Source organism: Falco punctatus (genome assembly GCF_963210335.1).
Source record: "Falco punctatus genome assembly, chromosome: 3".
Classification (NCBI taxonomy): domain Eukaryota; kingdom Metazoa; phylum Chordata; class Aves; order Falconiformes; family Falconidae; genus Falco; species Falco punctatus.
In genome coordinates this window covers 15,289,418-15,316,275 of record NC_137582.1, presented here as the reverse complement: position 1 = coordinate 15,316,275, position 26,858 = coordinate 15,289,418, and positions in this window count along the sequence as shown.

Here is a 26,858-nt window from a genome sequence, read left to right as displayed (position 1 = left end):
TGCCTCATGTGCGGAGATACACACATGCAAATGGGCGTCTCAGTTGATCCCCAGACCTTACAGTGTCTCCACTAGTTGGCTTGGACTTCCTGGTCCTTCTGGTAGCCAACTGGCAGGCGAAATTTCTGGTATGTCAGTCTGTCCTAGACTTATGGCCACTTCAATACCTGCCTTCTAAGCTTCTTACGTACTCGCCACCAAGTCCTGCTTAATACTGTCACACACTGACATACATATCCGTGCTGTGTGCACACGTTCCAGTTTCTCCAGTTGCTGGCATCCAGAAATAAGGGCCTGTGATGGTCCCATGCAGTTGCTGGCTGTTGTGCTTCTGGGTTCCTTTGAGCGTGTGCAGATGATACTTGTACCATATAAGCTAATAACATACATTTATATTACTTTTCCCAGTGTGTTTTACAGATTCTATGCAAATAACTTGGAGTGTCAATAAGAAATAGCTGTTTCTGGCATGAAATGTGGCACCTGTTCAGCTGGGCATGGCTCCTTCTATAGCCAAAGACCGTAAATGCCAGACAAAAAAGCAGATTACTAGCTAAATACACAGAGACAAAATCTGACCTAGACAACATGGGTAAGATTACTTGACAAAATGACCTGTGATCCTAGGTGGCTTCCAGTAAGTTTCACTTTTAATTTCACATCTCTTTCTAAAAAAACAGCCTCCTCAGCAAATGTTGTCAAAGACAGAAGCTGATCTGATTTCTAAAATTGTACTTAGTGTGTTTGAGGGGTGTTTTTTCTCAGATTTCCACTGTGATCAAGGACCACAATATTGTTATTAACTCCATATTTGTAAGAGCACCACAGTGAATTAAGAGCCAATATCAGATCACTGAGTCCAAAACCATTATGCTGGGGAAGTACTCATCTTCAAAAGCATAATATACTTCAGCTCTGAAAAAAGTAAGTTGTTTACCTTAATTTGAAAAACACTATTGTTCTCACATTTTTGGTGCTGTTTCCCAGTACAAGGACAATGTTAATTGAGATTCAGAAGGCCTGATTTCATAGCTTTAAATAGAATAGGTCTTGCCTAGTTGTGAAATTATCATTGCTAGTGTTCTGGATGAAGATAATGTTCCAGTAGTCAAATTAAAACATACCTGAACGTGGCTTTTTGTATCAGCTTTTTACACTTCTGTATTGAGTATTATTCATAGGATCCATTGTCGTTTTTTCTCTCTAATTAAATGACAGTGCTAACACTGAGCAGTGACTGACAGGAGAAAGTACTGGTTTATGCGAATTGATTTTTAAAGTAGCCCATGAGCTAGAAACAACTCAGAACTACTGAAAATTAAGTCTCACGGAGAATACGTTAATGGAGTTTTTAATTTAAAAAGATGAATTTTTGATTATTTTTCCTCACTGAAGTACTGTAATTACTGTAAAAGTGAAGCAATAAACAGAATCTACTGGCTGATCCTATCTTGTATAACTTAATAGTCTTTTCATAACAAAAATATTACATGAATTTTCATGTATAAGAAGACTGATGTGATTATTATAAAGCAAATTGAATAAGCTAAATATGATCAATATACTCGAAGTGCAAAAGCTCCAGAGAACCGGAAGATAGTTAATGTGAAATAAATAGATCTTTCAAGGGATATTCCAGGAACTGTGGAGTAACAGTGTGATGTCCAGTAGAACCTCTAATGAAGGGTAGAATTAATAGACGCACGGATAAATAGTGGGTGGGTGCCAAAATGGCTTTCCGAAAAGAATTCATACCTGTACTGGGGTACTTTGAACAAACAATAAATATGTGGATTTATTAATATATTTATTTGGACTTCCAAAAGATATTCAACAAAAAGCCAGAGAAAGGCACTGAGGAAACTCACCAAACATTCTTACCAGAATTAAGCTGCTGTGGTATAAAATGAAAGTTCATTGTATGGTGGAATATTCTGTTAATTGCCAGGAAAAGGAGGATAGCAGTAAGCAATCAGACTTACAGCATAGGTAGGTCTGCAGTGGAGCTCCCCAGTGTCTGTCCTTGGGAAAGGGGTGTGACTAATGGGTCAACAGCATTTGCTGATGATACGAAGTAATTTATGGTAGGAAACACAGGGCAGCTGATGGCTTCTGGAAGCTACTACAACACTGAATAACTAAGCAATAAAATGACAGATGATATTCAATGTAGATATATTTAAAGTGATGCTCAAGCAGTAATACAGTCCAAACTTTACATAGAAAATGACTGTTATCACCCAGGAACAAGACCTGGGGTTACAGTATATCATTCTGTGAGAATACTAGCTTAATGATAAGCAGTATCAACAAAGCCAATTGAATATTCAGAATTACCGGGGGGAAAAAAGTGAATGTAAAAGAACATTATTATACTATTCCACTGTACAGGTCCACAGTGTGTCTACATTTCTGTAGGATATGGTATTCTCATGACTCCCCAGTTTTTATCTCACAAAAAAAAAAAAATATATATATATAAAAAGGTAGAACATTTCAGAAGAGCAAACAGGGTGATCAAAGGTCTTGAACAGGTTCTGCACTCATATGTATGGCAGGCTTTTTCAACTTGCAAACAAACAGTCTAGGAGGATATTAATGAGACCTATAAACCACAGGTGTCCTGAAGAAGATGGGGATCAGCTGTTTCCTGTCTGTTCCAGTACAAAACCAAACCACCTGATGGAAATGAACCTAAAGGAAACTAACAAGTGGCAAATAGAAAAGAAATCAAAAAAAAAAAAAAAAAAAAAAAGCAGCTTTCATACAGGACAAAGAATCTGCCCAGGCTACTGTTTACAAGAACAGCTGTCTGTTTCTGGAAGTCACTGAATCATCAACTGCTGAAGGCAAGGAGAGCATTTTTGGGAAGTATTAGTATTTGCTGCCTGATACCACCTCCCAGATATTCACTGTTGGTCACTGTCAGAGATAGAATAGTAGAATAACCATATCTCAGTTCTGACACAATATGCTTATTTTTATATGATTATCACCAGCTACTAATTAAGTAGGCTTTAGAATACATTAAGCTGTTCCAAAAATTATCAGTATGTATGGACGTTTTGAGGGTGCTAAATCATAAAACTTTCTCTGCAGTACTTTCTTCCCATTCAAAAAAAAAAAAACCCAACAAAAAAAACAAAACCAAACCTTATACTTAACAAAGCAGAAGTACTGAAAACTTAGAGAGATTCATATAAATGCAACAGGTTTTTCTGTGAAGTGAATAAGGTTTAGTGCATTAAATTACTGCACACCAGCTGTGCTTCTCCAGTTGTTGGTAGGGACTCAAGTCAGTCAACTGAATGTAAGTACTTAGCGCTATTCGAAACATCTCATGGTGTATGATACAACCTCAAGGGTCTGGCAGATATGACACAAAAGTCAAGCTGGACCTTTGTGGAGTATGAGCTTGAAATCAAAGCCTGTGGTATAGCAAATGGCACTACACACCATTTAACTGCAAGGTTTGCTGTGTACCTGCACCTAAGTCATCCCTTGTGAGATGATATGACTTAGCCCAAAACATCAGTGAAACAACGTTATCACCCTTTTTACTTCACGAAGTAATAATATGCAAATGGCCAGTCACTTACATTCTGTTTCCTTATTTCTTTTAAGCTGTAACATTGGTCATATATCCAAACAAAAACCCCACAAAATTAAGTCCAAGCTTATTGTCCATTACCAGCACCACTCCTCCTTTTTTATTCTTTTTCTAAATATCATCTGATTCTATTTCTGTTATGTGATAGTATGTGGATTGTCCATTTGTTAGGCAAAAAGCTTGTAGTTCTGTACCAGTTCTTTAATGAAGCATACAGGCATAAACATTGATTTTTTTATTTGTTAATAAAGATATATCTCAGTAGAGTAACAACTTCAAAGAATCAAACAGTAATGCGAACTTGTCTTTAATTAAGCATTTCACCAAATGGGATAGTAGGGAGAAGAATCTCAGGGAGCCATAATTAAATTTAATGAGTCTGAGTGTCTGAACTCTACTCCACCCAGGTGGCAGCAGCAAGATGCAACCATGTCACTGCCAACAGTGAAGATGTAAAAATAGAACATAGTCAATATTCTTCCGAAGTGAACCAAATGGTAGCGCCTTCTCCCCCCTCCCCACCGGAGCATTATTGGGTTACATACTAACGTGTTAACAACACAACTATTGCAGGCCCAGTTATGGAAGTGACACATTTTCTCAGCCAAGCATGAACCTTCTGAAAAAGTGTTTCAGAGAGAAAATCTGGAGAGAAGCCAGTTGCTGGGCGTCTTACCTTTCCGCCCCACGTATATCACATGCTCTCATTGGTCCAGTGAATAGATGATGGAAATCTGTCATCACTACTTTGCCAATCCATGCAGACTTCAATTCCTTTTTCCTAACATTGTGACTGGCCACTTGAAGAGGGCTGCCAGCCATTCCAGAAGCCGCACCAGTTTTGCTGCCAACACAGCATCTGCATGTGCAGGGGATCAGTATCTTCCCAATAAGAAATAATGAGAAAATTAGAACCACTGTTTACACCAGGTGTCCTCAAACTTTTTAACCAGGGGGCTGGCGCGTGGATGCAGTGGCAGGCAGTCATCTGTGGCTGTTTGGTTTCCCCCCCCAACCCCCGGCGGTAGGGGGCAGGGGGTCTGTAAATAGCGGGGGCCGGATTGAGGACCCTGGGGGGCTGTAGTTTGAGGACCCCTGGTTTATACTGACATCTGCAACCATTTTACTAACCTATGCTCATACCACACCCAGCTGAGATGACTCACCTGCAGACTGATGTGAGATGGGTGGGAATGGGAAAAATCCCTCTTGGTTCTTACTTGTTAGTTTGCTTCCCTCTGTGTATACCAAAATTCACAAGCCATTTCCCATTGCTGTCAGGGACTGTGCAAGGACAAAATAATAGCATACATAGTGGGACGTTTAGATGTGACTTGAAGAGCATACTTGGGAGGAGGTTGAGGTTAGATAAAGTACTGTATTATCCTCCAATAACTTCCATATGCATTAGAGTACAGTGATAGTAATGCATTCACTGTCCTATTTTCTTAATCCTCTTGCTTGTGGAGCTGTGGCGTGGGTGGAAATCAAGATTAAAAGATAGGAGTCTAGATAAGTGTGCATAGCTAAGCCCTGAAAAAATTAATTTTTGTCTTTGAACTGTACTGTTCACGGTGGGGACTAAATTAATGCAGGATTAGAAACATTATTTTATACAAAATGTGATACAGGGCCAAACTGAAGAGCCCTATTCCCTGTTAATTAAACCACACAGTTCATATTGTTCAACAATACAGATTTAAGGAGCAGAACCGCAAATTGGAAAAAATTTTGGTCTGCTTATGTTTAATTTTAATTAGCTGGAGACTTACTAATTTGACAAGTGTTTCACAACACAGAACTTGTAAAGGGAGAGTTGAAGGTTATGTGTTCTCTGTGGCCTACATTTTAAGTACAACTACGTTTAAAAAAAAATCTTAAATACATACCCCAGCCTTACAACATAAGACATGTAAAACACTTTACTGTAGGCTTTTAATCAAACAAATATTTTTGCTTGACATAAAATTATTGGTTAAATATTTCTGAACTTCACCACTACATGCTTCAACAAATATAACTGATCATTTCATTTTGTTTCAATCTGAATTCTAGAAACACCACCCATGTGGTGGAATACAGCTCACCCAACATCAGCATTTGGGGGGGCTGGGGGGGAGGTATCATCCCACGCTAAGATGGGTGTCTAACATAAAATATAACTCAGTCTTCAGAAGCAAAAAAATCTCACTTCAGTGATGAAAGAGGAAGCTTAAGTGATTACTTTAAGTTTTAAGTGTTTGATTTTTTTTCAGCAATAAATTGAAAAAAATAAAAATTAAGGTGTATTCCACTTTTCAGGTTACTGATACCAAGTTTGTTCAGTCAAATAACTTTCTACATCATATTTGCTTGCTGAAGAGCCAGAGTAGGCTGATTCATTTTGTGTTAGATTTTCTGCAGAATTCAGTGGGTTTGGATCTCCTTGGAATTGACAGCGTAGATGTTTCTATTCTTGAAATCTAAGCTTCTGTTGCTGTATCATACTGGGATATCAGTATCTCCAAAGTATTGAATATATGTTAGGAATAATAGAAAACATAATATTGAAGATGAGACATCTGACAACTGAAGTAATTTAGTATGATGCCTCAGTATCTTCAATATCTAGGTAAGAAATATGAAGATAAAGGCTTTCTTCTCATTTCTGTCTTACATTTGTTATAGCCAACTGTTCTTCCATTAGATTTTCTTCCACTATGTGTATCTGTTGCACTCCCTTCCTTCAACAACGGTAACTGAAATTTTGTTTAATTGGCAGTTTTTTAAAAAAGCACCTTTTTTTTTTTTTTTTTTAATAGGGAGTAATTAATGTAAAAATCACTCCTCATTACTTATGCTTTTCAGGTTGATGGTTCTGCTCTGGAGAAAAGGACTTTTCACATACTAAGGCTTTGCTTACCTAAGATTTTAAAGAAATCTTTAGAAATAAGTTGGCCCATTTGGCCCACATTTCTCTTCAATGGCTTGCAGCCCATGACTGAGAACTGATTCTAGGAAAAAACTGATCTTCAAGATATGTCTGAGGGAGAGACAATAACAGAAAGGCAGTGGCTCATTTTGGTCAGTTTCTCACACAAAGCTGTGAGAAAGGAAATGTTGTGGCCTTTGTGAAATATCCAGTTTGTAGCTGAATGTGCTGAAGAGAAAAATGGGAATATGAAATGCTAAGTAACCTGAGAATGCTGCTGCTAAAAGAGGACCTGTTTGTGAATTTTGAAAGTTTTCCAGACTGCCATTTCTTCTTTTCACTTGTGCAATCAAATCAAGTGAATATTTGCCAGTTTGAGAAGTGGGAAGCAATTATATTTTTTACTCCTGGAAGTCATAGAATCATAGAATGGTTTGCGTTGGAAGGGACCTTAAAGATAATGTAGTTCCAAGCCCACTGCCTTGGGCAAGGACATGTTCCACTGGACCAGGTTCCCCAAACCCACATCCAACCTGGCCTTGAACACTTCCATGGAGGGGACATCCACAACTTCTCTAGGCAACCTGTTCCAGTGTCTCATCATGCTCACAGTAAAGAAGTTCTTTCTTATATCTAATATAAATCTACCCTTTTTCAGTTTGAAGCCATTCCCCCCTGTCCTATGACCACATGTCCTTGTAAAAAGTTCCTCTCCATCTTTCTTATAACCCCCCTTTAAATAATGAAAGGCTGCAATAAGGTCTCCCTGGAGCCTTCTCTTCTCTGCGCTGAACAATCCCAATTTTTCCAGTCTATCTTCCTAGATCACCACATTTTGAATACTTCTGGGTGAATTGCTTGCCTTTTTTAATGCTGTAAGTTGTGCTTAATATCAGAGTTCACATACTGATAATCGTTCCCTGAGCAGGGAGATCCATGAACCTTTCTGTAGGCATTGATTTTTTGAATATAGTTCTTTGGGCAGCCATGTGATTAAGATTAGGGAACATATCTTTTTAAAAAAATGGCAAAGTCTTCATCTGAAGGCAAAGTTTACTTTCCACAGAATTTTCCAGATAATTTTGGTCTTTAAGGAATCGCTTTTAGTTAAACACAACAGTACATACAATTCTTTTCACAATGAACACTAAATTAAGCTCTTTTCTTTTTTAATACGTAAGGCCAGCAGCACAGGCAATAATACAAAAGTGTGCAAAAATTATTAACTTCATTAAGTGATGTCAAGTTTTCTTAAAGAATAGCTCTTAGATGGAAAGTTTCAGGTATGACTAAAGATTTCATCAAGGTCTGATAGCTATTACAGGAGGTGAAGTCTTCAAACCTTTCTCACAGTCTTTTGAAATAGAATCTCTTGTTCAAATCAGTCAGTGCAGCCAGGCTGCTGGAAAAGCCATGTCTCTTGACAATAGACCAGAACTGGGAAAGTGAAAATAGAGTAGGAGGTTTGGAAGATAAGAGCTGCAGGGGAACTGTGATAGGGAAAGGATCAAACTTAGCAGCTTATTATCCTCATCTCAGTATGAGCTGTAACTATTCCTCTGCTAATAGGAACAACAGAGTTGTGTTGTGGAGCACCATCAGGGATATCTGATGACCTGACATTTCCTTCAGCTTCTGACCCTCAGTTACCCAGATGTTTTCAGATAACCTTCTAAGGCTTCCAGGAAGTACCTCACAAAATATATCTGTCTTGTTTTTCATATCTTGAATCAGTGGAAAACTGTCATGTTGAGAGCCTTTATAATTGGTGAGAGATGGGGAATATAGGGTGTGTCTATACTTGAATTTTTTTTTTATTGGGGGGGGGGGGGGGGGGAACCCAAACAAACCCCCTGCCTATTCTTTACTAAAATATTCTACATCAGCTTTTCTAAATTCATGCACATGTGTGTGCTCTGATTCCAAAACAGTGATTTTTTTCCTGGTATGACCATAGCTAAATGTTGAAAATGGTTTATACTAGGTCAGAATAAGAACAAATTGGCATAATCGAGAATGAATGTGCCATTATCAGTGGATGTTAGTCTTACCCAAAATTATTTTTTCTGTGTAAATAAGCTATGCATTTCTCAAGGGAGTTCTGTTTGGATACCTAAGCACTGGCCCTGGGAATGTTAGGGCTACATCTACAGGAAGATATGTCTGAGGTCATGCCATGTCCATAATTCTAGAGTAGTTTACTTTCAAGATGAGTGGTTGCATACAAACTAGCTGTTAGGGAAGATGTGGCATGTGATTACTCCTTCTTTGTGCCTGGGAATTGTTGAAATCTAGCTAGTTGGTAATGGTAAATATGGTGCCAATGACCCCTCCAATGACTTTGTAGTGTAGATGACTGCCTGCCACTGCCCCAGCACTACTACTTAGCACACTAGTAATAGATGTAGCTTTAGAGAACCCAGGTACTAACACCTAAGTACAATAGTACCTAGTGGTTTCTCAGGTGTCCTGCTTTCTTAGAGCACTGAACTGGACTTTGACCAGGGCTAGTTCCTTAAGTCACCAGTAGCTGAGAAGACTATGCTCTTCTATGAAATTTTTCTGGTTTAATGTATATGTCTAGTAGGCTGCCCAAGTTAGGACTAAGCTTACAAGGCTCCCTATATAATCAATAGATAGAAAAGCACCTCCACCAGTTGCTTTGGGGGCATAGAAACTATGCCATGCTCTGTATTGCCCGCTAGAGAGGCCAATCTCTTAAGAAAACAAACAAACAAACAAAAAAAAAAACAAAACGAAAGATCTCCTGACCAAAGATCACTTCTTCTTACTAAATTGGATAAAAGTGACTGGTTACTACTGGCAACTCTGCAGTTATGACATCACAATTGAGTCTGCCACCCTTACTCAAAGTAAAAAGAACACCTATTGGGTGCTTAAAGGAGTCAATGAGTCAGAAGCACATTCACATCTTCTCTGAAAGAAACTACTGGTAAAAGAATCTGTCTTACCAGGATGGTGACAGCTGCTCTGTAGTCTCTAAAATGCACAGACACCAAGTTGCCCATAGTGGCATTGCTGCAATTTGAGGCATCTGCCTGCACACAACTTATGAACTGCAATTGATTTCAATGAACCATCTGTATTCTTGTTTGCTCCTATGCCTTGTACTCCTTACGTGGAAAAGGGGAAGCATAGTACTTACAGCTCTGTCTTAAAATTACCTATTTTAGAAGGCTATTATTTAGTGAGGGTGGGGGTTTAGTCTAGGAAAAGCCACATTGCTTATTACAGACCTGGGATTTCCATAGAGAAGAATAAAGAAAATCAGGATTAAAATTCAGACTCATACTCAGACTCTCCATTGCTCAATGCAGTTTGCTCTTACCTGGTGTAAGCAAATATTTTTCTACAAGAAGTGGCAGACCACATATCAGATGTAAAGTTAGATGTCAAATCAAACTTTGGCAGGTAGTGTGAGTGTCCATATAGCAGGGAATTATATAAGAATAATGCAGGTGCTTGCCACAGCACAGTTATAGATGACAGCTGAACCCACTGATGGGTAAGAATTGTGGTTGTGTATAGTGGCTGAGTGATGTGTTTGTCTTGGAGATCCATGGCCATGGATATGCAGTCCGGATTGATAACTGCACTCTGGTAGCGGTTCTGTCAGTTTTGACCCCAGCTTTAACTCCCTCATGTCTTCCAGCAACTTCCAAGCGATGTAAGAAATGATATGCTAATCACGTTGCCACCTTCTTCCAGGGCCAGCCCTGCTCCCTGACTGACAAACACCCTTGAGACATTTATTCACATTTACCTGTCCTTCAGAGAGCTACTGGATAATGAGGTGGCCTTTCTTAATTTCCTCCAAATCTTCAGAGAATTTCCTGAAAAAATCCAGGGGGAAGGCTGATTGCAACCTGGAGCCCTTGGAAAACCACTAGAAAGCATTGATCTAAAATGTTCACTTAATTGACTTTCACTGGGAGCAAAGGGAGTCACAGGTAAAGCAATGATGATGCACAGTCACTACAGACAAGGTGTTAGTGTTGAAGTGCATGTAACACTGGACAAGGACACAGGACATAGATGCAGAAAGGACCTGTGTGAGAGCTGGAGGAGCTGAGCAGCAGCATAAGTGGTGGCAGCAGAAGCAGGAGCACAGAGCCAGAAAGAAGAAAAGACAGCTAGGAAGAAAAGGGGTGCAAAGGAGCTGGAAGAGGCAATTTTTACATTGTGTCTCTCCCTCGTCAGAACTGGCAAGCAGAGAGACATCAATGTTATATTTTGATAGCTAGACAAGAATTATATCAAATGCAACAAGTAAACTCGTTCAACCTAGCTAGCTGGGGAGAGATATAATGACAACAAATAACTAACACCCCACAGGTAACAGTCAAGAGCAGAATAACTTTGGATTGACAAATGGATGAAGCAATGTACCAGGCCAAAGGAGAGAGAGATTTGCCAATATCAAAATTGTCAATCATTTTTTATAAGAATGATTGGAATAAGGAGCAAAGACAAAAGAAAACAGGTAAACAACATTCAGTGAGGGCCATTTTCTTGATCTGATATTAGTTTCTTTTTGTGCTATTATTTCACATGAAATATCTGCTGAAAGCAATCTAATTTACAGAATAGCTTCAAAAAATAATAAAAAAAAGATATTAGAAGCAGTGGATTCCTGTATTGTTCAAAGAACATAACCAACTTCAAAAGGAAGGCAGTAAACCTTCAAACAGATGAGAAAGACAGACAGTGATATATAAAGTGCTCAAGAATGAGAAGGAGGGAAAGAATGAGTGATCTTTATGGCTAGAAATTTCTTCCAACTCCACGCATAACTCATGAAAAGAGGAAAGGTGTTCCTGAGAGAAATGTAGGTCTGTATATGAGATATTGTATAACAAGTTGCAGTTGAAAGGAACTTCAAGCAGATATTTTTAATGTTAAACTTTAATTCCTTAGGAAAAAAACTGTGAAAAAAGAAGACAAGAAAGACATTTAATTCATTATAACGGACAGGATTGTACACATAAACCTTTAAAAACAGTTCAAATATTTAAGCAGCTGCAATGAAAAACTGTTATATTATCTAAGATTGAAAGCATATTTCTGGAATCATGTATCTTTGAGTCTCTGATGTGCTGGTTTTGGCTGGAATAGAGTTAATTTTCTCCACGGCAGCTGGTATGGGGCTGTGTTTTGGATTTGTGCTGGAAACAGCGCTGATAATAGGGATATTTTCGTTATTGCTGAGCAGTGCTTACACAGAGCCAAGGGCTTTTCTGGTTCTCACCCCACCCCACCAGCAAGTAGCTGGGGCTGCACAAGCAGTTGGGAGGGGATGCAGCCGGGACAGCTGACAGGGATATTCCATAGCATAGGACACCATGCTCCGCAATAAAACTAGGAGGAAGGTTGGTTGGGGGCCACTGCTTGGGGACTGGATGGGCATTGGTCAGTTGGTGGTGAGCAATTGTTTTCATTTGCATCACTTGTCTTTCCTGCTCTTTGTTATTTTCCTTTTCATTACAATTTATTAGCATTATTTTTTATTTTATTTCAATTATTAAACTGTTCCTATCTGAACCCAGGAGTTTTCTAATTTTTGCCCTTCCAATTCTCTTCCCTCCATTCTGCTGGAGGGTGGGGTGAGCAAGTGGCTGTGTGGTGCTTAGTTGCCAGCTGGGGTTAAACCATGACATCTGAATAAAAGTTGAGCATTTCCATTCTAATCCTCTGCACAACAGGCTTTCAAATCTTCCTCATCATCAATTCTCACTCCTTTAGCACTTCCATTTCTCTTTCACTGAGCAAGTAACTAGTAGGGTCTTTGAGCAGTTAAAACTAAATTCTCCAATCCCATAGAATTCATGTCAGTTGGAACAGGGATTTAAGCAAATCAGATAACGTCAGGGCAGTGTTTGTGAAGGGTTTTTTAAATATAAGGCTGTTATTGCAGCTGAATTTCCCCCCGAGTCTTAATTGTATTCTGTCATTGAATTCTGAGACCAAATTGTTTCTTGCTTCTGGGCCTCAATTTTCAGTTTTAAGCTTCTGAAAATAGCCTAATTATTGCATGTATTTCCCCTCATTTACTAATATTTAAAACTAGGATGGGAGAATACTGGGTAGGATACTACATTATCCAGCAGCTCTCTGAAAGTCAAGTGGGTATGAATAAATGTCTCAAGGATGTTTATACAGGTAAAAAAACTAGTTATTCTAATTCCCTGACCACACACACACACAAAAAAAAAATCATGGCATTGTTATAGTTCTGTTTCATCATCTTTCATTCCAAAGAATTAAAAAATAAATAGGTAAAAAAAAAAAATACATCAGAAAGTCCTCCAGCAAAGGGATGTAATTCTCTGAGGAACACTTCCATGAGCCAGAGCTTGAGTAAACCATAGGTTTTGGCCCAGAACAATAAACCTGAGCCACAAATATCTTAGGCTTGTGACAATAACATAATTTCAGCTTCTGTTAAGGAAAAAGGAAAGTTCTCATGTTCTCTGTTTTAGAGAAAATCTGGAGAACATGAACAGGTTGTATCCCATACAATAAAGTCCATACAATTTTACTGAGTCCATTCCTCCAGGAGAGGACATAAAGCAGTAAAGGGAGAAACACCGTTGTCCCAGAGGCATTGCCATGGTCAGTTAGACCACTACAATTTGGAGGACATTGGTTTGGGATGGAACAAACCGCTACTCCCCTGAAATGGAAACCTTGGGGAAATCCAATGCAGCAGTCAGATTTCCAGCAACCAGTCCTGCTGTAAGTAGCCACGCCTGCTTTAATAGCACTGTGTCCCTCTTCATCAATACAGGGAAAAGACATGCTCCATCTGTGGGCAGATACTGCTGTGATTCACCAGAATTCTGATGTTCAAACTGCCGAAATCAAGGACTGCCCAGGCTCCCACCTGGCATTTGACACAGTTTCTCCTTCTTCTGAGACAGGGCACATGGTGGGAGTTTGTTGTATGTCTCAGGATACAGATAGGATGTCTCTGGGGTGCAGACCAGGACCTCAGAAGTCAGATCTGGGTATCAGGCTCTTATCTACAACATGGCCTTCCTTGACACAGGTGACAAGTGACAGCCCCAGTCAAATCCCAAAGGTTGTTCAGTGCTCCTGTAGTCTCAGATATGCATCAATGCGTGTAGAGCACTATTTCTGGACGTTCATTGCAATGGTATCCTTAGAGAATGGTACTTTTGCAAAGAGCCATGTCAGAGATACCGTAGGGAATGAGGAATGGAAAGACTGAATCAGACCTTTGGTTTCTTTTCACCTTTGCTGAATCCTAAGTATGGTGTTAGCATGATGAAAAATCAGAACCCAGGGGTTCAAAAAAATGACAAAGTAATCTCAAAAGAGGACTAGATCATTTCCTCCAACACAATGAAAACATCAGTTATGACAATCTACCAAATTTCATCTCTATCCGCACAAACCAATCCTTTAAGTCACACTTTTTTTTTTTTTTTTTTTTTTAATTATAATGGAAAATTACAAGTTTGCTACCAAGCTAGGTACAGGATTAATAAGAACCCAAAACACTATAATAGAGTAGGGCTGTGGCAAGCTCAAATTCAGGTAATTTCTTAAAAATTTCCAAAAACATTGCCAATCCACAAGGCATCACATCAATGTCAAATATTAAATCTGAGACAATTGAAGAAGATACAAATATTTCACCACATTTCAGAGTGTTTAGTAGAACGAATGAAATGTTTTAGTACAAATGCTCAGGAAGCCAAACTACCTTTTCTGAAATCCATGCGTATATGCAAAGCAGGAATAGAGCTCATATTTCAAATAATTTGTAAAAATGGGGCAGGCATTTACCCGGCCTAAGAGTGGAAACCTGAGATGAGGCTAATTCATAGCAGCAGCAGAAACCAATAGGAGCTCCAGAATGCAAATAAAGATTTAGGGAATAGTGCAGAAAATACCCTACATATGCCAGTTATAAATGATATCTTACAATTTTTAAATGCTAAAGCCTGACTAAAAAGGATTTTATATGAAGAAAGTATACAGTAATTTTGAGGAAATAATTTTACCTGAATATGAATTATATTTATGCATATAAAAACAACAAAACCAGCCATCCTGCTTCGTGCAAGTTTAGAGCAGAAGGAGATGCAAACACAGGCATCAGAAACAGCTTAGTTTCAGAGACATCAGTTGTGAGCTCAGTACAAAGAGTACCTCAGAAATACATCAGAGGAAAAAGCAATATGGTAATCAAGAAAAGTTACATTAATATTATATCATGACCAATCACAAAGATACTTTGGTAATGCACATTCAAAGCAGAAAGCCAAAGAAAGGATGAAGGCTAACATTTCTGCTTACTCTGTTAATATTCAGCCAGTTTCAACTAAAACTTGTGGATGCATCAGCTTACCAGTGCTAAATCTGAGACAGGCTGTTCAGGCAGAAATAAAAAAGTGACAGAAAAAGGAAAAATACTGAGCTCAAACAATACATTATGAAACTTGGCAACAGAGCTTTTAACTGGCTGCCAGGAAAGTTCTCCTTGTTTTCCAGGGGTCCTGTAGGTTACACTTCACTCGGTGCAATATCTACTTGGAATAATGATCCAAAGTAAATTAACAGAAGAAAGTAAGTCCTTTTAGCATCATCACTAATGGTTTTACAGGCTAGATAAGCAGAAGTATATCTACTGAAGGACAAGGAAGCTGCACATTTGCATAGATTGAAAGAACCAAAATGAGACCACTGTCAAAGTCTTACATCAAAAAAGTATCACTCACGGCCAAACTGGAGTGCTTGGGACCAGAGACAGACATTGTCAAGAGATAGTAATTGGAAGCTATTTCAATAGGAGGGCAATTGCCTCAACACATCTTTGATATTATTGGTAGACATATGTAACTGAGCAGGTCATATGGAATCATACCTGTGGTAAAAAGCATTTGTGTGGCCTGCAAGAAGATTTTTCAGAGTGGCAGATGACAACACTGGTGTTTGGAATTGAAAAAAGTAGAGGCAAGATGTGGCAGGTCACATCCACTGTCTTGTCCATCTACTAGGAATAGCAGGGTAGCAAAGCTAAAAATACATCAGAACAAGATTGCTTTCTATTACTGTAGCATGATATTCAGGACCCTCACTCACCTCCCAAGAGCTATAATCTGACACTGGACAACAAATAGGCAATGAAGCAGAGTCATACCTAACAATTAAAAAAACAAAATCCAAACTTTTATATCAACACCTTCTTTTTGAGCTGCCTATGCAGTCTGAGTTTTTTAGGTGACACTTGGACAAGGAGGAAATGTGGATATTGTTGTTTTCCACAATTCAGTTTGTAGCAAAGACCTGGAAAGCAGCAATGCCAACTGTAACTGCTTCTGTGTAAATGGGCAAGCAGCACTGCATGGTGATGCAGTAAGGCAAAGCCTAGGGGGCCAAGTCACATGGCTTTTCTATCAGGTCCTCCTCTTACTGGCAGGAAGAAGTCACCACTCACATGAAAAGGGATGTATGTGTGCAGTCAGGGAGAAGTTCAACTAAAACATTCATATGTAAATCAAATATACCCCAAAAAGGAGTATTTCTCAAAAAGTCACATCTTGGCTACAAACCATCACCTGTTCATGCTGCTGAAGTGCAAAAACTACAGGCTGATACAAGAGAGCTGGAGATACATAAATTTTCTCCCCAACGCTATGAGGAGGACAAAGACACATCTTACTTCTGTGCAAACTCTAGCTCCTCCAGTAACCTTCATAATTGTCTCTAGCTTTCATAAAAGCTGTGGAAAGCAGGGAAAGCAGAAGGAAGAGATAATATCCAGGGACTGTGCACCCTGCAGACCACAGAACAAAGCAGAAACAAATATTTTGGTTAATTACTTCTTTCAGTGCTTCAGTACTGCAAGCTGTTACTCTGGTTTCTGCAAAGTAAGCAATTTGTCTGACAGTGTCAGAACCCCCATTACAGACAGGGCACTGGGGCTTTTCCACCAGGCCTGCTATCCCAGCCCGTTTTGTTTCAGGCAGCGAACTGCAGTTTACTGACAGGCAGTTTGTACAATTTACCCAGCAATAAGAATTCACTCACTGCACATCACTACCTTCCTTCAGCCACTCAAAGGTCAGTACTGAATTAGCAGTTGAAATGATTAAGACACTGTTAAAGAAAGCTGTAAGCATCAATCTATGGCAGGCTATACCTGGATGTAGAAACACTATCACAAAAGACACTAATTAACAACAACTTTGTACAATATCCGATGTCAAGATGTTGTTATATCTTGGTGCCCATAATTCCAACAGTAACAGAAATGACAATGGAAAAGGTGCAGCACAAAGGAGAGATACACAGAGAAAAGCTGAAGATGCTTTAGACGTATGCTGTGGAGAACCTCAAGAAGAGACTGTTACCTCAGAAAAAAAATTGCAGCATGCAAGAGAGTTTTGTAACAAGGCTGTGAATGGTCATTTAATTCACTCCAGCTCTCACTATTGCAAATACCACTAGAAGACAGATGTGGAGGTGGTAAAATATGTACCCCATTAAACTGCAGTTACCCCTCTTGAGTAACTATGAGCAGCTGATGACAGATATGAGAAGGCACTTAAAATATTTAATTTACAGTAGGACAAAGGCAAGTCTCCTCAGAACCAGAAAGGTTCTCCTTGATGCCAACATCAAACTGCCTTCATGGAGTGAAAGGACAGCCTTTCCAGAAACTTCCTTAGCTGCCAAAAAAGTTAAAAGGGAGATAATACATATAAGAGTTCATGCTAATGATTGGTAACGCACACACACACACTATAAAATCTTATTATCTGAAGTGCATTTGAGAATCAATGCATTGGGATACAGACTTTCCACAAATGGAAGACTTAAGTGTGATTACAGAGAAGGATGCAGAGAACTATTCAGTGTATTGCAACAATATTTTGAGAGCAAAAGTTGCATGCTGCACTGTCTTAACGGTCTTGTTTCCACTCTTTCTCAGCTTGAATACCATGTACATGGAATATAAAATATTTCTATTAGTGGCAGCCACCATTAAAGTGACTAAATATTTTTGGGGAAAAGCCAGTGTTTTTACAATGACTGTGCTTTAAAAGCTAATGACTTCTTGCATTTTTTGAGGTACACAGGCTCTTTTAAAAATGGTTTTATGTTTGTGTCTGTTATTCTGAGATCATGAAGAATATGCATCACATAGTGGCTGGCATGCCAGGTTCCTAGCGAAGCCATTGACATGTTTGTCACTAGACTTCCTTGACTGGAGCCATGTCAAGCCACTCTGGGACTCCTAGAGAGGCAATCAAAAGTGACAAGGTGACTGACAGCTCTGACAAGTGATTGTAGAATACACTACATTGTACTTTGCTAGGGGAAAATGACCTCAACCTCACTGTTAATTCTAAATACCCCTTAGCAGCATGTGCTCCTCCACAGTGTATTATTTTGTCAAAAAGGTTAGCAGAAAGCAGAACTAATTCCAGTGCATGGCTGAATTGCTTCTTGTTTCAACAATGTCCAAGGAACAGAGTTGAGAGACAACCGTCACTGGGCAGAGCATAACCACCAGCCAGCTTTCTCCCTTCTGTTCATGTAATGTTTAACTCTTTTCTGCAATACATTACTGACTCTTTCTGTGAAGTCAGGATCAAAAAGTTCCTTCTTTTGTATTGTCTCTGTGAATGATCTCAGACAGAAAAATTGCACATCAAGTAATAAAAAGGAAAGCCTCACATACGAGGAAGGAGCAAGACGTAAAGAAAGTTAAGTAAAAATGCTAACAAAAACTGAGTGTGCCATTTTAAGATTCTCCTCTCTTTGTTTTTGGATCTGAACCAAGCTTACGTAAGACTGCGGGGGTGTTTGTTTATGTGTGGAGGTGTATTCAACTTCATGCTAAGCTCTTTCCAAAGAAATCACCTAAATTTGATATCTGGAACCTTTGATTTGATGATCTTCATAACTACTTGTTTTTCCTATTGCAGTCTTTCCATAAGGATGTTTCCACTGGAATCTCTAAGCTTTGATTTAAGCTATTAAATCATATTTTGCTCTCCAATCTATCTACTGACATTTTATTCTTTCTATGGAGATAAAACCTCTATTATTGTCAAGCGGATCTGAAAGCATTTTCTGCCTTAAGCTGTTTGTCTGTTACACAAGGGAAGGAATGGGAAGAAATGATGATGCTCTTATGGACATAGGCATTTCATCTGTTAAAAAAAAGTAATTAAATACAATTTCTGAGCACTTCCTCCACTGTATCATCCCTAGCACTAGTTAAACATCCAGCCAACATGGGAGCTTCACTGTTTGATACTCAAGGGGGAAAGAGGTCTGGCTTGAGGTCTGCTTTCAAGATGAGGTTGTAAAATCAGAGCTGATGTAGAAGTGTTAGTTCAAGTGGAGGTACCATGCTGGGAGCTACCTGGACAGAGGACTGGCAGGGAGGCGGCAGGGAGCTGGGGTAGATGTGAGGTGGGGAGGGATCAGCCCCCAGGTGATGCAGGCGTTTCACTGGCAACACTAGTAACAGTCCCATCTGGTTGAGGAGCTGCCACAATCAATCACATCATATGTCACAGTAACAAAAAATACTAAAAGTGAAACGTTTTTCAAGATCTATAGTAGGGCTTTTACTGATATGCTGGTGTGGGTAAAAAAATCCAGTCTTTAGCTGACACGGGTAGTTAAAGTTTTTGAAGATTATAATGACTTTGAATCTCCTGGTACTTCCTGATTAAAACAGGATTAACAACACTGTAATGATCAGTGAGCGGAAAGGTATCTGATACAGATATACACTGGGGTATGACGCATCCCTGGGTGTTGGTCCCTGGACCAGGCCCCAACCGGCCCCAGCAGCCCCCGGTGGGCTCAGCTGAGCCCCTCAGCCGAGCCGGGGGCGCCGGGGAGGGGGAAACAGGTTTGGGCAAGGGCCAGAGGCGGCCCAGGCAGAGGAGGAGGCAGCCGAGGGGGGAGCAGCAGCAGAGGCAGCCCCAGGCCGCAGCAGCAGGAGGGCAGGAGGTGCCGCAGGCCCGGAGCAGGGCTCCCCTGCAGCCCTGGCGAGCCCCCGCCGGGGCAGAGCCCCAGCCCGCAGCCCGGGGAGGGCCCCAGGCCGCAGCTGGGGGCTCTTTCCTGCAGGAGCTGCGGCCCTGGCGAGCCCCGGCGGGAGCAGGGGGTCCCTGAAGGGCTGCAGCCCGGGGCAGGGCCCGCGCTGGCGCAGGGAGACGGGGCAGGAGGCGGGAGCGGGGCTGAGGGGCTCACACGGGCTGGCACACGGCCCACACCGGCACGGCACGGCCCGCGGGGGGAGAGGGGCCGGAGCTGAGGGGGCAGCTGGGCAGGGTAAAAGAGGGTGGTAGGATGGCATTTTAGTTTTTGTCTTTGTTACTCACCATTGAGGTCTATTTTTAATTGACATTAAGCTAAACTACATTTCCCCAAGGTGAGTCTCTTTTGCCAGTTATGATACCTGGCGAGTGATCTTCCTCTCCCACCATGACCACATGAGCTTTTCCACCCTGTTTCTCCCTCTGTCCTGCTGAGGAGGGAAGTGATTGAGCAGCTGGCTGGGAGTTGGGCCTTTTGCCAGGGCTGACCCCCCACGGTCAGACTGGAAAGTTCTAACAAAGATTTGTTGAAGCAATCTATGAGATCTTACGTTGCCATCCATGAAGCAAACCCTCTGTTTAGACTGGCTACATCTTTTTAAAAAGCAGGCACATTTTTACCTACATAGGCTTCATGGGCCTCTTTTTGCTGTGGAGATCTAAAACTATAAATTAATTGACAACACAGCCTCCCTTGAAACCACTGGTTGAGGTGTGCTTCCCACTATCTTGCTAAGTGTAAGAATAGTTTTCTGGTTATCAGTGTTCACTGGAAGAAACTCCCCAAGGCCAGTGAATTTCCATTTCCCAAAATAGCTTGTGCATTAAGTATGTACCCTCTGGATATGCAGCAGTGACAGATGCAGGAGCTGGATACCTCCTGGTCCCTGAGCACCATACCTGGAGATATGAAGTGCCCTAATCATAGGCAGTTACTGTGACCCTGAAAATCATACTTAATTCAAGCCAGAGGAAGGTGAAAGAAGGATATGTTTACTAAACCCAAAGCAGACGCATCTGCAAAGCTTTATACAAGTGAAAAGAAGAAAAAATACATCAACCTGCCTAGAGATAACCTCCAACCCTTTCTCTCACCCTGTAGGCATTGGCTGATTCAGTAACAAGCTCTCTTCTTTGCTGCTGGAAACTTCAGCTCTCACCAACAACTGATCTCTAAGATGACCTGCACAAAACCAGTCCAAACATTTAGGGCATACGTTTTTTACAGTTCCGATACATCTGTTGGGATCATCCACACTTCCTATGTACCATGTCTCCGATCCAAGCAGAAGGCAGACTGGCTGTTCTTCTCATCACACTTACTTGAAGATGCTAATACCCGTGGGTCTGGCACAAAAGTTTTATCTGTGTTGCCAGAGGGTTAACAACAATCTTTGTTCTTGTCTAAACTTCTAACAAGTCTTTAATGTGCAGTGAAACGTGGTGCCCTTTTCTAGTAAGTGGGGAAGTTTCACACCTCAGACTGATGGCTTTTCAGAGTCAGGTTTATTATTTCACATACAATGTCTAGACCAACAGTTTTTTATGGAGACAGACATATGAGCTAAATGCAGATCATTACTGGTATTTGCCTGAGACCAGATATTAAGGTCATCAACGATTTGGGGTGTTTAAGGTTTTGGCCATTTTGAAATACAACATGACAGCCTGCCAGAGCAAAAGCAAGAAGGCAAGAGAGTGCACTGATGACTGTTGCATATAGCATCAGCAACCCTTGCCGAATTTGTGCTTCTCATAAAGCTGCACTTGGAACCGTAAAGATACTGGAGCTGCAGACAGAAAGTAATACTAAATATTTCTAAGAGCAATTGGGACTGAACAGGTTTTGTTGCCAGGCCAGTGGTTAGAACCCAGCCTGTTGTGTTACCACAGTGATCACAACATTTGCCTTCTCTACAGCATCTGTTCAGAATGACGTTTTCCCAGGCTGTATGTACTATTAATACATTATTTAACAAACACTTGAAGGGGTGTGATGGTGTCAGGAACATTTTGGATAACAACTCTTATTCCTCCCACTCCGCTGACACTTCATTTGTTTCCCGCAAGCGTAAATCTCAGCTCTGAATTTGATCCCTGATATCTATGAAATGAAGGGAAAAGCATAAAAAAAACCATATACTTTTTTCTTGTTTGTTTTAAATTAGGGTTAAATAAATGGTTCAAACTCAGAAAATAAATCTTCCCCAAACCCAAACAGCTTTGCTTTCCCTTTGGAGTCATTCTAATTTTAGTGAAACCTCAAACCAGTTATGTTATTTTTTTTAATAGCTTCATTAGAAATTGACATAAAAAACTCTGTTTACTTTACACTGTATTCCCTTGAGCCTCTGCACTATGCATTGTCACCACAACACAAGTAAAATCAACTTTGCTCACCAAAACACCTTTACCAGCTACCGCTTTTTGGATGTGGCCAGCTGTCCTCTGCTGACAATGAAGCTGGATGCCCAGCTGGTGTATGACTGAAGCTGGAAAATCAATCTCACCTATCTAAAATGTGAAAATGTATGTGAAAGCAACTGCATCCTCAGCACCTGTAGGTTTTTTTTAATATTCATAGTGCTTCTCACCTACCTATGGTATCACCCTCCCTCCTTCCTTTTACTAGGTGGCATTCCTAAAGTCCCCATCATTGAGAGTTTACACATCTAAATAGCCAATGCACACTTCTAGCAAAAGAATAGGAAGGAACCACAGGTTTCTTGTTGAGATGTTGAAATGAAGAAGCATGTTATAAAGGAATGATTTGAAGCCTGCAGAAAACACTGGATGGACAAGATGGACAAGAAAGATAGGAATGTGAAAGGTGGGAGATTAAGAGGAACTCTGAATACCCTAGATTTCTAGAGGCAGAGGGGATTGCTTAAAGCCCCAGAAGGATGTAGTAAAAAGCCATCAGGATAAAAGAAGAAACTCCAGGGAAATGTGGGAACCTTTCCTGCCTCTCCTACATGGGAGAACAGTTCTTTTGCAGAAGTAGCAAATTCATAGGTATGTCACCTTTTTCACACTTTATTTCACTCTGATCCCAGATGGAACACAGCTATGACAGCTTATTTACTACTGCACTTGAGACCTTGTAAGTTCTTTCTAAGTTTTCCCTTTGGGGACTTCAAAGTTACGGAAGAAAGATACAAAAAGGACTTTTATGTAAAAAATTCTCTGTCCTTTATCTGCCATAAAGATTGGTTAAAAAGAACATTAAATTCCTTTGCTTTTTCTTTAATCTCAGTTATAGCCCTTCTCTTGTCAGTATTTTCTTGGATCCTGTGTTCCTTTATGTGTTTCCTTCTTTTTTCTCTTTTTTTTTCCTGTTACATATAACAACTCAGTGTTATTATTATCATTTACTTTGCCACTTTTCCAAGCTTCCCTTGGCTTTCCTTATTTCTGATTTACACCAGACCTGGCGTCTGTCTTATTTGGACAAGATGTGTCTTACATTGTGTTATTTACACAAGATTCCCATATGTTTTTTAAGAAGGCTTAGTTAGCCTCAGAAAATATGCTCATTTTTCTGCTTAATGATGTGGGCTTCCTTTTTTCTCTTGGTATTCATTGTCTCTGGAATTGTTCCTTGCATACTTTCTATGTCAAATTTGTAGAGTATAGGGTGTTCCTTTTGTATTACATTCTTCAGCATGCTGTTAACCTTTTCTATCAGCATTTAGAGTTTGCCCTTTCACAGTTCGTTGTCACAACATTTGCCTTCTGGGATACTGTTAGCTGTAATATCAATTCCAATTTTGTCCTAATGCCCAATGGAACCCATGTAACCTTTGTAGATCAGTATAATAAATATGATTTTACCAGGACTCAATGCAGGGGATTAAACTATATTTTACAGCCATTGCCATTACTAACAAATGCTCCCTTCAATCTGACTCCTTCTTGGTTAAGGTGATGACTTGCAGGGCTTTGGACCTACCTAGGAGATGACTTCAAAATTCATGCGATACCGTGACTTCTAATATTGCTCAATTTTGCTTTGTTTTGAACAAAACATCTCAAATCCAAAAGTACAAGGACATTGTTGAATGCATGTGCCATATAGATAGACATGCAGAGACCAAGAGGAGTACCTAATAGCATGCAATACAGATGAAGATAAATGCAGACACAGAGATTTATTTGTCAAATAAATCAGGTAAAAGTAGGAAACAGACCCAACTTCTCCTCACCACTGCTTTTACACCTTACAGATGGTAGGGAGGGAAGAGGTATTAATATATAGATAAAGTGACATAATTGTGTACCTAACATCCATGGTTTAGACCAACATATAAGGCATAAACAGCTTTTTTTGGGTGGATTCTTTCTTCTTCTGAGCCACACACCAGTGTGAAACAGTCCCATAGCCTTTTGTTCATTTTGTTATTGTTTTATTTTTATCTATAAAAGTCTTGATATGGAAAATGTTGGGAAATGAAGTCATTAAGCACAGCATTGGCCACAGTCAGGAGGAGGGAGGGGAGTTGACAGGAAAGTATGATCACCAAGCTATTTACAGGAATTGAAATTTGAAGCTCATACGAGAAATATATTCAGGAGTGGTAAAGAGGAGGCATTTTCAACTGTCACCATTACTGTGAATAGGTGCAATGGAAAAATTAAAATAAACCAGGAAAAATTACATAACTATTAATTACCTGCTGCTTCATATTTCTAGCCAAAGGTTTTGAGAAGAGGAAAGGTGCCAAGTATGAATTGTGGTAATGTGATAAAAAGAAAAATAAGGATGGCTGTTTTTTTTGTTGTTTGTTTGTTTGTTTTTTTAAGGGGCTTAATCTTCAAATAAAATGAGAGATGACAGGTAGATAAAACAAGATGATGGGAAGGAGTTAAGGACAATAAATAAAGGATAAATAAAGGCAGTTATTAGGGATGCTTTCTTAAGAACTGGCAACTACCTCCACATTTCCTTCCTTTTCACTTCTGAAATCTTCTGTGAAACTTTTCTGACTGGAATTTTTTTCCCAGTTCACCATGGAACTTGTATCAAAACACTAAAAATTGAGTTTATAGTTGCTGTTAACTGTGTGGCAGCCCATGAATCCCCTGTGGTTATTAGTGAAATCACTTTCAGTTACCTTTTTTCTTATTCTGAAAAAAACCCCAACTGTGATACTTCACCAATTGGTACAGTGTTTGTAGGTACCCCAGCTGGGGAAATGGAAACGCAGACACATCAGTTTTTGTCCTGCAGCTGTTGTATGTGAAAATGGTGGTATAAAAGCTGTGAGAATTGCATGTATTTTGCTTTGTCTCTCTGTCCCTTTGGACACTTGAATGGACATTTGTGTCATGTAGACAAGAGTCACCAGTGTCTCCTAGGCAAGCCCAACTTTGGAAGTCCTCATCAATCAACCTTTCACTGAACTTGTCTTACTTCCCAAATTTAACTTGTTCCCTCTGGAAACCCTGGAAAACCAGGTGTATTCTCTCACAGACTCACAGTGACCTCCTGGAGAGTGAAACAGTAGTCTTGCAAAAAACAAGATACACTTGGATTGTGTTACAGCGGCCACAGCTACTGAGCCCTAAATTGCTGAAACATCTAGACTGCCTGAAATATCTGTAACACAGGAGGCAGAGGAGACTGTCATTTTGCTGTATTCTGCATCCACTTACGAGCATTTTACTTCACTGTAATACTAAGAACAGGAAAGGTTATTAACAGATGCCAGAAAATGTGAATTCTATTACGGTACATTGCAAAATCCTCAGATGTAAAGTAGATTTACAAGGTACAGATATATATTTAGTCCAAGTAATAATGATGACCATAATTGCCCTTTTATAATATGAATGACACGAGTAAGAAAGGGGTAAATTGTTTTTTGTGGCTTTCATGTTCAGAATCAGAAACTCCCGAGCATGAGTGATAAACAGAGCTCACTGAAGCTGATAGAATGATAGAATCAGAGAATCACTTAGGTTGGAAAAGACCTTTAAGACTGTCAAGTCCAACCACTAATCCAGGACTGCCAAGTCCACCACTAAACCATGCCTCTAAGCACCACATCTCTGCACTTTTTGAACACTTCCAGTGATGGTGCTTCCACCACCTCCCTGGGCAGCCAGTTCCAGGGCTTGATAACCCTTTTGGTGAAGAAATTCTTCCTAATATCCAATCTAAACCTCCCCTGGTACAACTTGAGGTCATTTCCTCTTGTCACATTGCCTGTCATCTGGGAGAAGAGACAAGAAATTAATACAGAAGAAATTTTTAATGAGAAAATATACTTCAACTCCTTCACATTTGTAGCAATTTTTTAACAGTTTTTAAAAGTCAGTGAATAAAAGGTAGCCTTTGGGTGGTGGAGGGTGGGGTGGGGGGGAGGTGTTATATTAAAAAATACATTATTTTAATTGCAACTGTTACTGGCTGCAATTACAGGCAAAAAAGACTATAAAGTCTCTCTTCTGTTCTTAAACCAAGCATGGCTCTATTTTTTTTTTTTTTAATAATAGGAAAGAAATTTGGTTCTTGGGTTCAAATTAAACAGTAATTTTCACCCTCATATATCCTCAGTCAGCATGATGAGAATCCTGTCAACAGCAAAGTTCTCCCTAACCCCTCCAAGGCCACATTTTTTTTACACAATAAACCATCCAGGCCACGTGAAGCAATACTAGCTGGAAACAGAAAATTTTGTTATCCTTTTATTTGATTTCTGTTGCTGTCACAGCATCACAGCATCACGACACTGTTAAATATTATGTTCCTGTTTCATTGGCAGAACTTCACAGCTCAAAGGCTGTCTTCATTAACTTTAAGGGCCATGCTCATGACAGTTTTTAAATTGTTGTTTCTGTTCATGCAGGGAGTAAACCCATAAGCCTGTAAATACATCCAGCAAGATAATATTTCTCCAAATACTGCCCATCTGAGCATTCCCTGGAGCCATGCCCAAAAGGACTACCTTGGACATGCCTGCAGACTCACCTGTTAAGTTTAGACAGCATATAGGTGAAACAGGTAGACTCAGATAGAGACAGTAACACATTTAGGAACCTAAATCCTTTTGAAGTAAAGCTGTTACAGAGAGATCAGCTCATGTTGAATACAAACTGTGTGAAGACATAGGTCTCTCTCTTCCCGAAACTTTATATATCTCCTCCTGTGCTGGCCTTACCTGCCTGTCAATAGACAGAAAAACGAATAGGGTCTTTTCTAAAAGGGTGAGAGAAGAAATAG